A 16,318-nucleotide genomic window follows, 5' to 3' on the forward strand; every position below is an offset into this window, starting at 1 on the left:
ATATATTGAGAAAAATTTAAGTTTAAAGAATTGGATCGACCTTATGAGTTGACTCCTGTCAAAAGGAGCTGAACGGTATGCTATTTTTGGCTGGCACACCCAAAGGGGTCGACCCTATGAGTCGACCTTTGTTGCTGTGCAGATCAAAGATATAGAACAGTGGTTTTCTATTCTGTGCCACAGAGGTCGACCCCATGAGTCGACCCCTATGCAGAGGTCGACCCCATGAGTCGATCCCCTGTGATGAAAACTTCCGTAACATCTAGTTTTTAGTTCTTTTTTATAGTATTTAATACTCTTTTAATGATCTTCAACGGTTCTATTTCAGCCCAAATTTATCTCTACCATCTATTAAAGCTATAAAGGCACTTAAAGGAGGAAAAAAGAAAAAAAAAGAAAAAAAAATTTTCAAGCATTCATTTTAGCCTTAAGCAAAAAGACCTCTTCAAGCAAAAGAAGCTTTCAATTCAAGTTCACCAATCCCTTAAGAGCTCATTCAAGTCTTCAACTACCTTGAGAAAAATCACAAAAGCTTCCTTCTTATTGTGTAAAGTGTAATTTAAGTTTTATTTACTCATTAAAAGAGCTAAATTTATATTTTCATGTGATTAACTCACATACTCTGTTTTATCTTGATCTTTAGTTTTGAAAGAAATCTAAAACTTAGAAAGGTTGGTCCGAATCTTGAATCAGATTGTATTGGGTTGGTTTGTATCTGAAAAATAAGTATTCTAGCTTGAGATAGCTAGAGTCAGAGGTACCGACGTTGTATTCTTGATTAAATATAGTTTAGTAGATTTAAATTCTCAAGTAGGAGCTTGGGGAGTGGATGTAGGTGCAAGATTGGCACCAAACCACTATAAATCTTGTTTGTTTGTGTTGTACTTACTTGCTCTCTTTTTAATTTTTTTATCTTCTTGCATTCTTGCATCTAATTTTTACACCTTGCTAAAATTACTCTTTACATATATCCTACTCATTATTATTTAATCCTCGTAGTTCTAAATTAACTTTAAAATTTTACAAATCCAATTCACCCCCCTCTTGGGTTGCATAGCTGGGCAACAAGTGGTATCAGAGCTCGGTGCTCTAGCCTTTTTTTGATTTAACCATTAAAGAGCCAAAGATCTATGGCAACTCAAGTTGGTGCTTCACTAGTCGAGGGGCAGTCCACAAACCGACCTTCACTTTTCAATAGGTCAAACTACATCTATTGAAAAGCTCGGATGAAAATCTTTATCTAAGCATTTAACTATGATATGTGGAGTATCATAGTTAATGGACCACACACACCCACTAAGATAATTGATGGTATAGAATCAACCAAATCCGAAAGAGAATGGGATGAGGTTGATAAGAAAATAGCTCAACTCAATGCTAAAACCATGAATATTTTATATTGTACTTTAGATGTAATAAGTTTAATCGCATTTCAACATGCATGTCAGCTAAAAAAATATGAGATAGATTAGAAGTAACACATGAAGGCACAAATCAAGTTAAGAAATAAAAAATTAGCATGCTCATGCACAAATATGAACTTTTTAAAATGGAGCATGAATAATCAGTAACTGAAATATTTACTCATTTTATGGATATTATTAATGATCTAAAAAGTCTTGATAAGTCATATTCTAACACCGATCGTGTGAGAAAGATTCTCAGATCTTTACCAAGGACTTGGAAGGCCAAAGTGACCGCAATCCAAGAAGCCAAAGATCTGAATATTTTACCCTTAGAGGAGCTTCTAGGATCGCTAATGACACACGAGCTAAGCATGAAACAATATTAAGAAGAAGATGTCAAGAAGAAGAGGACAATCGCCCTCAAGTCCACTACTCAACTCGATCAGAAATCCGAAGAAACAGAAAATAAAGAGCAAGATGAAGAAATGACCCTCATCACTAGAAAGTTTAAAAGATTTTTGAAGAAAAAAAAATAAGGGACAAGAAAAAGGCCACCTATAAAAGGAGAGCATAGCAAAGAGAAGGATAAGGAGCAACTCCTTATTTGTTATGAATGTAAGAAGTCGGGACACTTTAGATCCGAATGTCCACAACTTAAGAAGGGCCCCAAGAAGTACAAGAAAAAAGCTATGGTGGCAATATGGAGTGATAGTGATGAGTCAAGCTTCGAAGAAGAAGAGTCTCATGAACAAGCCAACTTGTGTCTTATGGCACATGAAATGAGGTAAATGCTGAAACTCCTAATGACTTTACTTTTGAAGAACTTCAAGAAGTATTTTATGATCTAGTTGATGATCTAAAGAAGTTAGGAGTAAAGAACAAAGAATTGAAATCAAAGAATCAATCTTTACTAAAAGAAAATGAGATTATTTCAAATAAAAAATTTATCTTGACACAAAAAAATCGAAACTTAAAAAATAAAATTGCTAAGTTAAAACCTATAGTAGAAAAGTTTACTCTAAGTTCAAATAAACTTCAAATGATACTTAATAATCAAAAGGCCATTTATAATAAAGTCGGTCATGGCTACAACCCTTTAAAGAAATAAAAATTTTTAAAAAATATCTATGTGAACTCATCAAGCAACAAGTTTTCAAATATTACTTGCTTTAAATATGGTAAAGTAGGATACAAGTCCTATACTTGTTTCTCTAACAAATCTAAAAATTCTAATGTGAAGAAAATATGAGTTTCAAAAGGAACTATTGTGACTAACCAAAATGGACCCAAGAAAGCTTAGGTACCTAAAGTGAAAACTTGATTTTTGCATGCAGGTGTGTCTTGCATCCCAAGGAACAAATCGAAAATGATATCTTGATAGTGGGTGCTCAAGACACATGATCGGTGATGAATCCCAATTCATCACACTTGATGCAAAAGATGGAGGGATGGTCACCTTTGGAGACAATAGCAAGGGAAAGATCATCGGTATAGGTAACATTGGTATCACTCCCTCCAAGTATATTGAAAATATTTTATTAGTAGATGGTTTGAAACATAATCTATTAAGTATTAGTCAATTTTGTGACAAAGGATACAAAATTATTTTTGAATCTTCATTATGCATAGTAACTAGTCCCAATAATGAAGGTATTAAATTTGTTGGGCATAGACATGGTAATATTTATATGGTAGATTTGAATGATCTTTCCAAGATAAACATGCAATGTCTAGTAGCCTTGAATACCAAAATTAATGAGACTAGTTGGCTTTGGCACCGTAGGCTTGCACATATTAGCATGCATTCACTTTCAAAACTTATTAAAAAAAAATTGATTATCGGTTTACCTAAATTAAATTTTGAAAAGGATAGAATTTATGATGCATGCCAACTGGGTAAACAAACAAAAGTCTCATTCAAATCTAAAAATATTGTTTCAACTTCTAGGCCATTAGAATTATTGCACATGGATTTATTTGGACCCACTAAAACTACTAGTTTAGGTAAAAAATATTATGATTTTATAATTATTGATGATTTCTCTCGTTTTACATGGGTTTTCTTTCTGGCACATAAGGATGAAATTTTTCATGTGTTCTCAAAATTTTATCGAAGAGTTACTAATGAAAAATTTTTTTAATTAAAAATATTCGAAGTAATCATAGAACTGAATTTGAAAATCAAGATTTTAAAAAGTTTTGTGATGAAAAAGGTATTGACTATAACTTTTCAGCACTTAAGACATCCCAACAAAATGGGATAGTAGAAAAAAAAAATAGAACCCTTGAAGAAATGGTCCGTACCATGCTATGTGAAAGCAACCTCCCAAGATACTTTTGGGTGGAAGCAATTAACACGGCATGCTATATTTTAAACCGTACTTTAATTAGACCAATTCTAAAGAAAACACCCTATGAGCTTTGGAAAGGAAGAAAACCAAACATTACATTTTTCATGTTTTTGGTTGTCGATGTTTTGTTTTGAATAATGATAAAGAAAGATTAAGAAAATTTAATGCAAAATCCGATGAAGCTATTTTTTTTGGTTACTTCTCTTCTAACAAAGCTTTTAGAGTTTTCAATAAAAGAACTTTAGTAGTAGAAGAGTCAATACATATTGTTTTTGATGGGACTAATGATCTTCCTTCAAAAAAGAATGAAGGTATTGATGATGCAGGTCTTCTTATAGAAGGAATGAAGGAGCTCACCCTAAAAGACTCAACAATTCAAAATAAAGAAAAATATGAAAACAAACAAGATGATGAAGGTGAAGAACAACAAAAATAACCTCAAGGTATAAATGATCTACCCAAAGAATCGAGGTATGATCACAATCACCCTAAAGAGCTAATCATTGGTGATCCTACACATAGAGTAAAAACTCATTCTTCACTTAGAGATGCATACAATTATTTTGCATTTGTTTCTCATTTTGAACCTAAAACTGTAGATGAAGCTGAAAAAGACTATAATTAGATCAATGCAATGCAAGAAGAACTTAATCAATTTGAAAGAAATAATGTATGGACTTTAGTATCGAGACCTATAATTATCCAGTAATTGGCACAAAATGGGTATATAGGAATAAATTGGATGAACATAAAAATATAATTAGGAATAAAGCAAGATTGATTGCAAAGGGTTATAATCAAGAAGAGAAAATTAATTTTGATGAGATCTTTGCATCTGTTGCTAGATTAGAAGCAACTAAACTTTTACTTGCATATGCATACTTTATGAATTTTAAGTTATTTCAAATGGATGTCAAAAATACTTTTCTAAATGGTTATATTGCTGAAAAAATTTTTGTAGAATAACTCTTAATTTTAAAAATCATACTTTTTCTAATCATATTTTTAAATTAAACAAAGCTCTATAAGGTTTAAAGTAAGCACCTAGGGCTTGATATGAAAGGTTAAGTAAATTCTTGCTTAACAATAATTTTTCAAGAAGAAATATAGATACAACCTTTTTCATTAAAAGAAATCATGATGATATCTTAGTTATACAAATATACGTTGATGACATTATATTTGGGTCTACTAATGAAACTCTTTGTCAAAATTTTGCTAAGCTCATGCAGGGAGAGTTCGAGATGAGCATGATGGGAGAACTTACATTCTTCCTCGAACTCCAAATCAAACAAACAAAGAAAGAAATCTCCATCATCTAAAGCAAGTACATAAGAGAACTACTCAAAAAATTTGGAATGGAGAGCTCCAAAGCAATTGGTATACCCATGAGCCCATCATGTAAGCTTGATAAGGATGAAGGAGGTAAAAATATAGACTCAAAATTTTATAGAGGCATGATTGGTTCTTTATTGTATTTAACTACTAGTAGACCAGATATTATGTTTAGTGTTTGTTTATATGCATGCTTTCAATCAAATCCAAAAGAATCATACTTAAATGCAGTTAAAAGAATTTTTAAATATTTAAAAGGTACACAAACTCTAGGATTATGATATTCTAAGGACTCATTGTTGTGATCCAAGTGGTATGCCCAAGGCCCAGGGGACCAAGGCTAAGGCCAAGGTCCATCATTCATGAGGGCTTCATGGAGGCTCTAGGGCTAGTTGGGCCCTAGGTTGAAAGGCTGTGGGCCTTTCGGGTTCTTGAGGTCTAGGTTATGTGGGCCTCAAGGGACCAACTCTTTATGGGTCAGGTCTGGGCCCAGGATAGGTGAGATTAAGTCGAGTCATGGGTGTACATGGGCTTGGATTAACCTAATCTCCCATAGAGTTGGTCAAGGGAGTTTTGGGTTTGGGTCACTTGACCCTGTGTTTATATATACATGCAATGTATAGGTTTGATTAAGCCAAGGAATACAGAAACTCTTTTTCTCAAGTCTCTCTCTTTCTTCTCCCTCTCTCTCCAGCTATTCTCCATGCCCCAGGAGCAAGAAACCCTAGGGTTTCTTGCCGCCAGGTCCCAAAAAGGCAAGAGAAGCAAGGGGAGGCGCTAGAGTTTTGAGCCCCCTCCCCCTTTGTGCCGCCATCCCTTTTATCTCTCCCTCTCTTGCAGCTGCCCAAACATTAGGTCCAAGACCTAAAATCTCTTGCGCAGAGGTTGGTACAAGTTTCTCTCAGATCTGGAGTTGATCTGAGGTCGTTTGAGGCACGGGTGAGATCTCTATCAACAGATCTACAGGAAAGGCTGCAGTAGGATAGATCTGCAAGGTCTGGTTCTATCTACCTTCTTCCCTATCTAGAATACCTCAATTTGAGATCTACAAATTGAAAGACCTCGATCCAGGCCTGATCTGGTTGGGTACCAGATCTTGAATTTTTTAGAGGTGATCTTAGAGGCATTCTTCATCTGGAACGAAAGGTTGATGAAGAAGACAGCAACCAGGCTGATTTCATCAAGAGCCTTCGATCGAGTCCAGAGGTCTCCAGATTTATTCGTTGCTGGTTCTGCTGCACCCAAGGTCCATGGGAGGAGCCAGGATCATGCTCTAATAGTTGGTATCAGAGCCACAGTGGTGAGGAAGCGGTTCCAAGCGCGAGAAGTTGAAGATCTCAAGTGTTGAAAATTTTCAGTAAGATACCATCAAGGTATATTCTACACTTCTTGATTTTATATTGCTTGTTTGGCTTGGATCCAGTCATGGGAAGCAATATGAAGGTCGATTTCAAGAAGTTTGATGGCAAGAAAAAATTTTTCATGTGGAAAATTCGGGTGGAGGATCTTCTGGTGCAAGCAGATCTGGATCAGGCTTTGGATGAGAAGCCTGAGGGAATGACAGATAGACAGTGGACATCGTTGGAGAAGAAAGCATGCTCGATGATCAGAGGATGTTTGGCGGATGCGGCATTGTATGCGGTGCTGGGCCTTTGGTCGAAGTTGCACACCATATATATGGGGAAGAATATGTGCAACAAGCTAATGCTGAAGAAGAGGTTGTATAGTCTTCGGATGCAGGAGGGATCTGATGTGATTGGCCACATTCAGAGGTTCGACCAGTTGTGCATGGAGTTGATGAATATCAGGGTGAAGCTGGATGAGGAGGACAAGTCTCTGTTGCTTTTGTGTTCGCTGCCAGGATCATATGACTCTTTGGTGACTACACTGCTCTACGGCAAGGAGACTCTGGAATATGAGGATATGGTCTTGGTGCTGAGGTCTAATGAGCAAAGAAAAAAGTTGACCAAAGATCGGGCTCCCCAGGAGGGTTTGGCAGTAGGGGAGAGGACAGGTAAAGGCAGAGGCAGAAGCAAGTCCAGGGGGCGGTCCAAGTCCAGAAAGGGAAAGAAAAAGATGAAATGCTTCAAGTGCAACGAGTTCGGACACTTCAAGCGAGAATGTCCACTATGGAAGAGCAAGAAGGGAGAAAGAAGTGGCTCAAAATCAGTAAGTGCAGTTGTTGGACAGCAGGTGGAGGATGATCTACTTGTGGTATCAGATGGTCATAGGCATTACACAGAGGAGTGGACACTAGACTCTGCGTGCTCACATCACTACACACCACACAGGTCTTGGTTTGCGACATACACCAAGACAGATGAGGGATCAGTGACTCTAGGTGACAATCATTCTTGCAAGATGGCTGGGATAGGGACAGTCAGGGTGAGGATGTTTGATGGGATTGTGAGGACATTGACAAATGTAAAGCACATCCCAGAGCTGGAAAAGAATCTGGTGTCACTAGGCTACTTGGAGCGCAGTGGATACAGCTTCAGCAGTAGGGCTAGAAGCGGAGTATTAAACATCTTCAATAGAGCTATGATGGTGATGAGAGGCAGGAGGTTGGACAATAATCTCTATCGCATGGAGGGATCTGTGGTGACCAGAGTCTGATGCAGCAGCTGCAGCACAGGACCAATAGGGGGCTTACAGGATGTGACACTACCGCCTAGGCCACATGGGTGACAAGGGGCTGAGGGAGTTGAGTAGGAGAGGACTCATCTCTGATCTGGAGGATGGTGCTACAGGAGAGATCTGTGAGCCTTGCCAGATGGAAAAGCAGAGGAGAGTTCAGTTCAACATCAGTACAACCCGCATTGCAGCCCCTCTGGAGTTAGTACACACGGATGTGTGGGGACCAGCCCCAGTTTCAGCTAGGAATGGGGCCAGATACTTCATGACCCTGATTGATGATTTCTCAAGAAAACTCTGGATTTACTTCATGAGAGAGAAGTCAGAGGTCTTCACCAAGTTCAAGATCTGGAGAGCTGAGGTGGAGAAGGAGCAGGGGAGGAGCGTGAAGTGTCTGAGGTCAGACAATGGTGGGGAGTACACCAGTAGAGAGTTCCAAGATTACTGTGAGGAGTGTGGGATCAGGAGACACTTCTCAGTTAAGGAGACTCCACAGCAGAATGGGGTGGCCGAGAGGATGAACAAAATACTTCTGGAAAAGGCACGATGCATGAGGCTACAGGCAGGGCTTCCAAAGGTATTCTGGGTTGACACAGTTGACGCAGTGGATTACTTGGTCAATCGATCACCTCACACCAGATTGGATGGCAGGCTTCCAGAGGAGGTGTGGTCTGGGAGGACAGTTGGGCTGGGCCATCTACGGGTATTTGGGTGCACGGCCTATGTGCACATTGGAGCTGGTGAGCAGAGCAAGCTAGATGCCAGATCACGCAAGATGATGTTTCTAGGCTATCTGCAAGGAGTTAAGGAATACAGGCTATGGGATCCCTTGAAAAAGAAGGTCATCATTAGTCGGGATGTGACTTTTGATGAGGAGTCAGTCCTACGGAGGCGAGCAGGCATGGAGGAGCAACAGGAACAGGAGGAGGTCCAGCAGGGCACTGCTGGACAGCTTACCTCTTTGATTTTGCCTCTTACAGGTACTACAGGAGGATATGACATTCAGGTGGAGAACCTACCTAAGGTGTCTCCACAGGTGGAGAGGACTCGGATGGATGATCGAGAAGGAGAGGTCCAGCAGGAGCGAGCTAGACCGAGGATTGATATCGGTGTTGCCCTACACAAGCCCAAGAGGACCATCAGGCAACCGAACCGATATGGCTTCGAGGAGATGCTATCATATGCCCTGGTGACAGTGAATGGAGACCCATATACATATCAGGAGGCTATTGAGAGCCAGGACAGAGAGCGGTGGGTCCAGGCAATGTCCAAGGAGATGCAGTCTCTCCACCAGAACCAGACGTGACGATTGGTGCAGTTGCCACAGGGGAAGAGGCCCATTGGCTGCAAATGGGTCTATAGTCGCAAGGAAGGGCCTTCAGAGCAGGGAGGTATCAGATTCAAGGTGAGGTTAGTGGCCAAGAGATACTCCCAGAAGGAAGGCATCGACTTCAGCGAGGTCTTCTCTCCCATCGTTAGACATACTTCCATCAGAGTGCTGCTGAGTATTGTAGCAGCTCAGGATTTAGACCTGGAGCAGATGGATGTCAAGACGGCATTCCTCCATGGGCATTTGGAGGAGAGGATTTACATGGAGCAGCCATCCGATTTCAGGGATCCAGGATCAGAGGGAAAGGTTTGTTTGTTGCAGAAGTTGCTGTATGGGCTGAAGCAGTCGTCGAGGCAATGGTACAAGCGGTTCGACTCCTATGTGCGTAGCATTGGACTTTTCAGGTGTGAGTTTGATCTCTGTGTTTATGTTCAGTCTCTTGAGGATGGTTCTAGGGTGTTCCTACTCTTGTATGTGGATGACATACTTATAGCATGCAAGAGTAAGAAGGTTGTGTAGGATCTGAAGGCATCCTTATCTTTAGAGTTTGAGATGAAGGATTTGGGCCTTGCAAGGAAGATCCTAAACATGGAGATTTTCAGAGACTGAGCCCGGAGGATGCTGCATCTATCTCAGGGGGGCTACATACAGAAGGTCTTAGAGAGGTTCGGGATGAAGGGAGCAAAGCCTGAGGAGCTGCCACTTGCCGGTCACTTCAGACTCTCGAAGACCATGATGCCACTGAATGAGGTGGAGGCTCAGGAGATGGAGATGGTTCCTTATGCTTCAGGAGTTGGGAGCTTAATGTATGCGATGGTCTGTTGTAGGCCAGACATCGCTCATGCAGTGAGTCAGATTAGCAGGTTCATGGCATAGCCTGGCAAGGAGCACTCGAGAGCTCTGAAGTGGATATTCAGATACCCGACGGGTTCAGTTGGAGTTGGCATCTGCTACGGACAGCGAGGAGGTGCAGTGGGATACTCTGACATGTCCAGGGAGGCTCAGGGGCTGATTGGCGGTTATGTAGATGCAGACTTCGATGGAGATGTGGATACCCAGAGGTCTACAACAGGCTTCATCTTTAGCCTGTATGGAGGTCCTATTTCTTGGAGATCAAGTCTGTAGCCTATCATGACCCTATCCACTATAGAGGTGGAGTACATCGGGCTGATAGAAGCAGCTAAGGAGGTAATTTGGCTAAAGGGTTTATTGACGGAGATGGGCCTTACTCAGGAGGCCATTAGAGTGCACTGTGACAGCTAGAGTGCACTTCTATTAGCACAGAACTCAGTCTATCATGCAAGGACAAAGCACATCGACATTCGGTATCATCAGATCAGGGAGCTTGTGGAGGATGGCGAGGTGGAGCTGGTAAAGGTACACACCAAGGAGAACCTAGCTGATGCACTTACGAAGGTACTTCCACGGGATAGCTTTCAGAGATGTGTTGAGCTGCTTCGGCTGATGGACAGAGTGGAGCTGGTTGAGGCCTTGGGACACCAAGGTGGAGATTGTTGTGATCCAGGTGGTGTGCCCAAGGCCCAGGGGACCAAGGCTAAGGCCAAGGTCCATCATTCATGAGGCCTTCATGGAGGCTCTAGGGCTTGTTGGGCCCTAGGTTGAAAGACTGTGGGCCTTTCGGATTCTTGAGATCTAGGTTATGTGGGCCTCAAGGGATCAACTCTTTATGGGCCAGGTCGGAGCCCAGGATAGGTGAGATTAGGTCGAGTCATGGGTGTACATGGGCTTGGGTTAACTTAATCTCCCATAGAGTTGGTTAAGGGAGTTTTGGGTTTGGGTCACTTGACCATGTGTTTATATATACATGCACTGTATAGGTTTGATTAAGCCAAAGAATACAGAAATTCTTTCTTCCAAATCTCTCTCTCTCTTCTCCCTCTCTCTCCAGCTATTCTCTATGCCCCAGGAGCAAGAAACCCTAGGGTTTCTTGCCGCCAGGTCCCAAAAAGGCAGGAGAAGCAAGGGGAGGCGCTAGAGTTTTGAGCCCCCTCCCCCTTTGTGCTGCCATCCCTTTTGTCTCTCCCTCTCTTGCAGCCACCCAAACATCAGGTTCAAGACCTAAAATCTTTTGCAAAGAGGTTGGTACAAGTTTCTCTCAGATCTGGTGTTGATCTGAGGTCGTTTGAGGCACGGGTGAGATCTCCATCAACAGATCTATAGGAAAGGCTGCAGCAGGACAGATCTGCAAGATCTGGTTCTATCTACCTTCTTTTCTATCTAGAATATCCCGATTTGAGATCTACAAATTGAAAGATCTCGGTCCAGGCCTGTTCTAGTTGGGTACCAGATCTTGGATTTTTTAGAGGTGATCTTAGAGGCGTTCTTCATCTGAAACGAAAGGATGACGAAGAAGACAGCAACCAGGCTGATTTCATCAAGGGCCTTCGATCGAGTCCAGAAGTCTCCAAATTTATTCGTTGCTGGTTCTGTTACACCCAAGGACCATGGGAGGAGCCAGGATCGTGCTCCAACACTCATCAATTGACTTACAAGAATATTCAGACATCAATTTTGCTGCTTGTAAATTAGATAAAAAAAAGTACTAGTGAAACTTATCAATTTTTTGGAGTTAACTTAATCTCTTGATTTAGCAAGAAATAAAATTTGATGGTACTATCTACAATCGAAGCCGAATATATTACAGTCGGAAGTTGCTGTGCTCAAATCCTGTGGATTAAACAACAACTTGAAGACTTTGGCATCAAACTCAATGAAACTCCCATAAGATGTTATAACACTAATGCTATTAATCTAACTAAAAATCTAATTCAGCACTCTAGATCAAAATATATTAAAATTAGGCATCATTTCATAAGAGAACATATCCAAAATAAAGATATAATTCTTAATTATGTATGTACTGAAAAATAATTGGCTGACATCTTTACCAAGGCCTTAAGTGGAGATAGATTTTGTAAAATTAAGAGAGAATTAGGAATCCTTGATCCTTCAGCTTGAGTATCTTTTTGATTTCAAGTTTAATTTATCAAAAGTTCATTGAACCAATTTATTTTTGAGCTAATTTTACATCTCTCCTTTCTTAAAAGCTCAAAACTATCCTTCATTTGATCAATCTCTCAAATGGACACCCTTCTCTTAAGTTACAAGCTTTTTTGAAATTTTTTCATCATTTTTTTTAAATTTTTCTTACCATGAGTCGACCCCTAGGGTCGACCCTAGGATAAACTTATAATTTTTTATTAAAATCCATCGGGCTCTATTTTATTGAGATTTCATCGATTGCAAAGAGCCGAACCCTTTGTCATTCATCTTTCCCATTCCACCGAACAAGATCACCTCCCTCTCCACTCTTATCTCAAAATCTCTCTTCCCATTGGATTTTTCTCTTTAAATTGCCTCTTTGGGATTTAAATCTCTCTTCTCTTTCTTCTTCATTGGGGTGGTTCGAGCTTACCCTAGCTTCAAACCCTTTTCTCCAAACCGACTGTCTATCTCCTCAAAATCTTTATTTTTTCTCTAAAAATCTCTTCTACTCTATCACTCATCAACTCTCCTAAGCTATTTGCAAGTCTCTTCTATCCAAAATGGCTCCTAAATCAAAGCTACCATAGAGAAAAAAATCTGTTCGAGGGTTAGAAAAAGATGTGCGCAGAAAAAGAATGGCTGTCGAGCCCTCTTCTGCTCCAACTCTAGTTTCAGATCTTGCTCCAGCTTCTTCACAGTCTTCACTCAGTCCAAGTAAGGTACCTCTCTTCAATCAAAAAGTAGAATCTGAGAAGAATATAGATTTTAAATTTTTTGAAAAAAAAAGGTTCTCTATTGGGTCAAAGATTAAAAATCAAAAATAAAATTAAAGGAAAATACTTATGTTGATTTGGTCAGAGAATTCTACTTAAATTTGAGTTACTGCAATAGAACAGTAAAATCCTTAGTGAAAGGGATTAACATAGTTCTTGATCCATTGTATTTGAGACAAATCTTATACTTGCCTTGTGAAGGCTATACTCATATGGAACTCCCAATCAAAGAAAAAAGATTAAGTGCTATTTTAGGGAGAGCATTTACTGAAAACTTGAATAAATTAAAAGCAAAAATTCTTTCTGTTAAGATGAGGCTTTTACATCATATGGTAACCAAACTGTTTGTCCCTAAGAGTGGCAGACATGACCTCTTATCTGCTAGAAACATTTGCATCATGTACCATGTGATCATCGAGACATCCTTGAACCTTCCTGCTTTGATGTTTGAGGCCATGAGGGAGACCCTGAACAGGTCTAAGGCTCACTTGCCTTATGGTATGGCACTCACCCTGATCTTTAGGAGGTTTGGAGTCTGTTTTGAGAGGGAGACAGTCACCAAATTATCACACTCTGACATCATTAACCGCCACACACTGCACCACATGGATTTCTCAAAGACTGATGGCGGTTGGTCGAAGGATGTTGAGGAGAGAGCAGAGGAGGAGGGACCATCTTTACCTCCTCATGATCATAGAGCATCTCCTGATATTCAGTTCGTATCTGATCACGAGGCTAGTCTCTTAGAGTCAGTGAGGAGGCATGCTTCAGTTCCACAGTCAGGGAGCAGGGTACATCCTTCAGAGTTCAGACTTGCAGATGATCAGATTGAGTTGATGTCCCAGCATGTTGCCTCTATTTTATCTCAGCAGTTTGCCACCTCAGTCTTTGCTCAGAGGTCGACATCTTAGGCTGACTCAGACCAGACTTTGATCCCTCATATCTCTACTATCTTTCAGATGCTCACAGCTCAGTCTGTATGACTTGAGGAGCTTGAAGGATGTGTTCTAAGACTGACAGACAGAGTTCTAGATTTGCAGAGGCAGGTATTAGTCTTAGCCCATCTCCAGCCGCATGAGGACATCACAGAGGTCTCCAACCTATCTGCAGAGGTGGCTAGACTTCGAGGAGTTTTGGAGGGTGGATTTGATTGTTTAAGGAGAGAGATCAGGGGCTCCAGTGAGATTGTCTCTACTCAGATTGGTGCCTTGATGCAGTCCATGATGAGAGCTGTGGAATAATTGGACACCATCAGACTTTCTCTCCTAGCACAGTCCATAGCTTCTCAGGCTCCAGGATCTTCTCGCCCTTCTGCTTGTGTCGATACTTCTACCCATGGCCGAGGCAGACGAGGTCGAGGACGTGCCCGTGGCCTTGATCCTGAGACTCCTCATCATATCTTTGACTCTTCTAATGCCTCTAGCCATGACATCTATTAGATCTAGCATAGTTAGCCTTTTATGTCTAGGATCTTACTTATGGCTTTTGTATGTGTTGGCTGATTGGCTCATGGACAGTTGTATTTTTTTGTTATCCATGACTTTTGTATGGCCTATGTACTTTGACTTGACTCGTATGTATTGTGACACTTATATCACATTTTGGATATATATATATATATATATATATATATATATATATATATATATATATATATATATATATGCTTTTAACTTCTATGAATATCCTTGGATTGATTTTTATGAATGGCATTAATTGAAATATCTTAATTATGTAATATAAAAAATGCCTCATATATGTGCTAATGAAATATTATGAATGACATAAATTGAAGTGTCTTAATTATATGATATGAAAAATGCCTCATATATGTATTATGAAATATTATGAATGGCAATATTCTCTAAATAAGCAAATTGAAATATCCTTTATGATTGCTATAGTGAGGGGGAGTCTCTTTCATTTTTTTCTTAAAAAGTGAGAGTAATGATCTTAAAGGATATATCAAAAAGAGAGAGTAGAGGAATAAAATTGAGCAATAAGCAAAATTATCTAAAATCAAGCCATAAAAAAAATTATCAAAGCAAATTTATCAAAAGAAAATAATCTTATAAGCTATCTTAATATTATTCTTCAAACTACTTATGATGCATTTTATTCAAATAATTGGCTATAATATTTAAGTGAGGCATCTTCATAAATTTAAAATTCTTGTTTAATACTTTATATATGTTATGTTTTGTTTTTGATCAAGTATTTTGTCATCATCAAAAAGGAGGAGATTGTTGCTCTATGAATTGATTTTGATGATTACAATACATTTGAGGGGTTACTAATGATTTTGATTTGAAAAAAGATTGACTGTATTTCAGGGACAAAATCATAATTTTATCAAGTTCTGATTCGAAAGCCTCAAGAGCAAGAACAAAAGATTTATGATTTATTGAAGGTAATTTATACTTTTTGGATGGATATATTGAGAAAAATTCAAGTTTAAAGAATTGGATCGATCCTATGAGTCGACTCCTATCAAAAGAGACTGAACGGTATGTTATTTTTGGCTGGCACACCCAAAGGGGTCGACCCTATGAGTCGACCTCTGTTGCTATGCAGATCAAAGATACAGAACAATAGTTTTCTGTTCTATGCCACAGAGGTCGACCCCATGAGTCGACCTCCTGTGACAGAAACTTCCATAATGACTAGTTTTCAGTTCTTTTTGGTAGCATTTAATGCTCTTTTAATGATCTCCAACGGCTTTATTTCAGTCCAGATTTATTTCTACCATCTATTAAAGCTATAAAGCTACTCAAAGGAGGAAAAAAGAAAAAAAAAAAAATTTTTCAAACATTCATTTCAGTCCTAAGCAAAAAGACCTCTTCAAACCAAAGAAGCTTTCAATTCAAGTTCACCAACCCCTCAAGAGATCATTCAAGTCTTCAACCACCTTGAGAAAAATCACAAAAATTTCTTTCTTATTGTGTAAAGTGTATTTAAAATTTTATTTGCTCATTAAAAGAGATAAATTTATATTTTCATGTGATTAACTTACATACTCTGTTTTGTCTTAATCTTTAGTTTTGGAAGGATTCCAAAACTTAGAAAGATTGGTCCGAATCTTGAATCGGATTGTATTGGATTAGTTTGTATCCAAAAAATAAATATTCTAGCTTGAGATAGCTAGAGTCGGAGGTACCGATGTTGTATTCTTGATTGAATATGGTTTAGTAGATTTGAATTCTCAAGTAGGAGCTTGGGGAGTGGATGTAGGTGCAAGGTTGGCACTGAACTACTATAAATCTTGTTTGTTTGTATTGTGCTTACTTGCTCTCTTTCTAAATTTCTTTATCTTCTTGCATTCTTGCATCTAATTTCTACACCTTACTAAAATCACTCTCTATATATATCCTGCTCATTGTTATTTAATCCTCGTAGTTCTAAATTAGCTTTAAAATTTTAGCAACCCAATTCACCCCCCCTTTTGGGTTGCACAGCTGGACAACATAGATGATTATGCTCCAT

This window comes from Elaeis guineensis, chromosome 2 (genome assembly GCF_000442705.2).
Source record: "Elaeis guineensis isolate ETL-2024a chromosome 2, EG11, whole genome shotgun sequence".
NCBI classification, from domain to species: Eukaryota; Viridiplantae; Streptophyta; class Magnoliopsida; order Arecales; family Arecaceae; genus Elaeis; species Elaeis guineensis.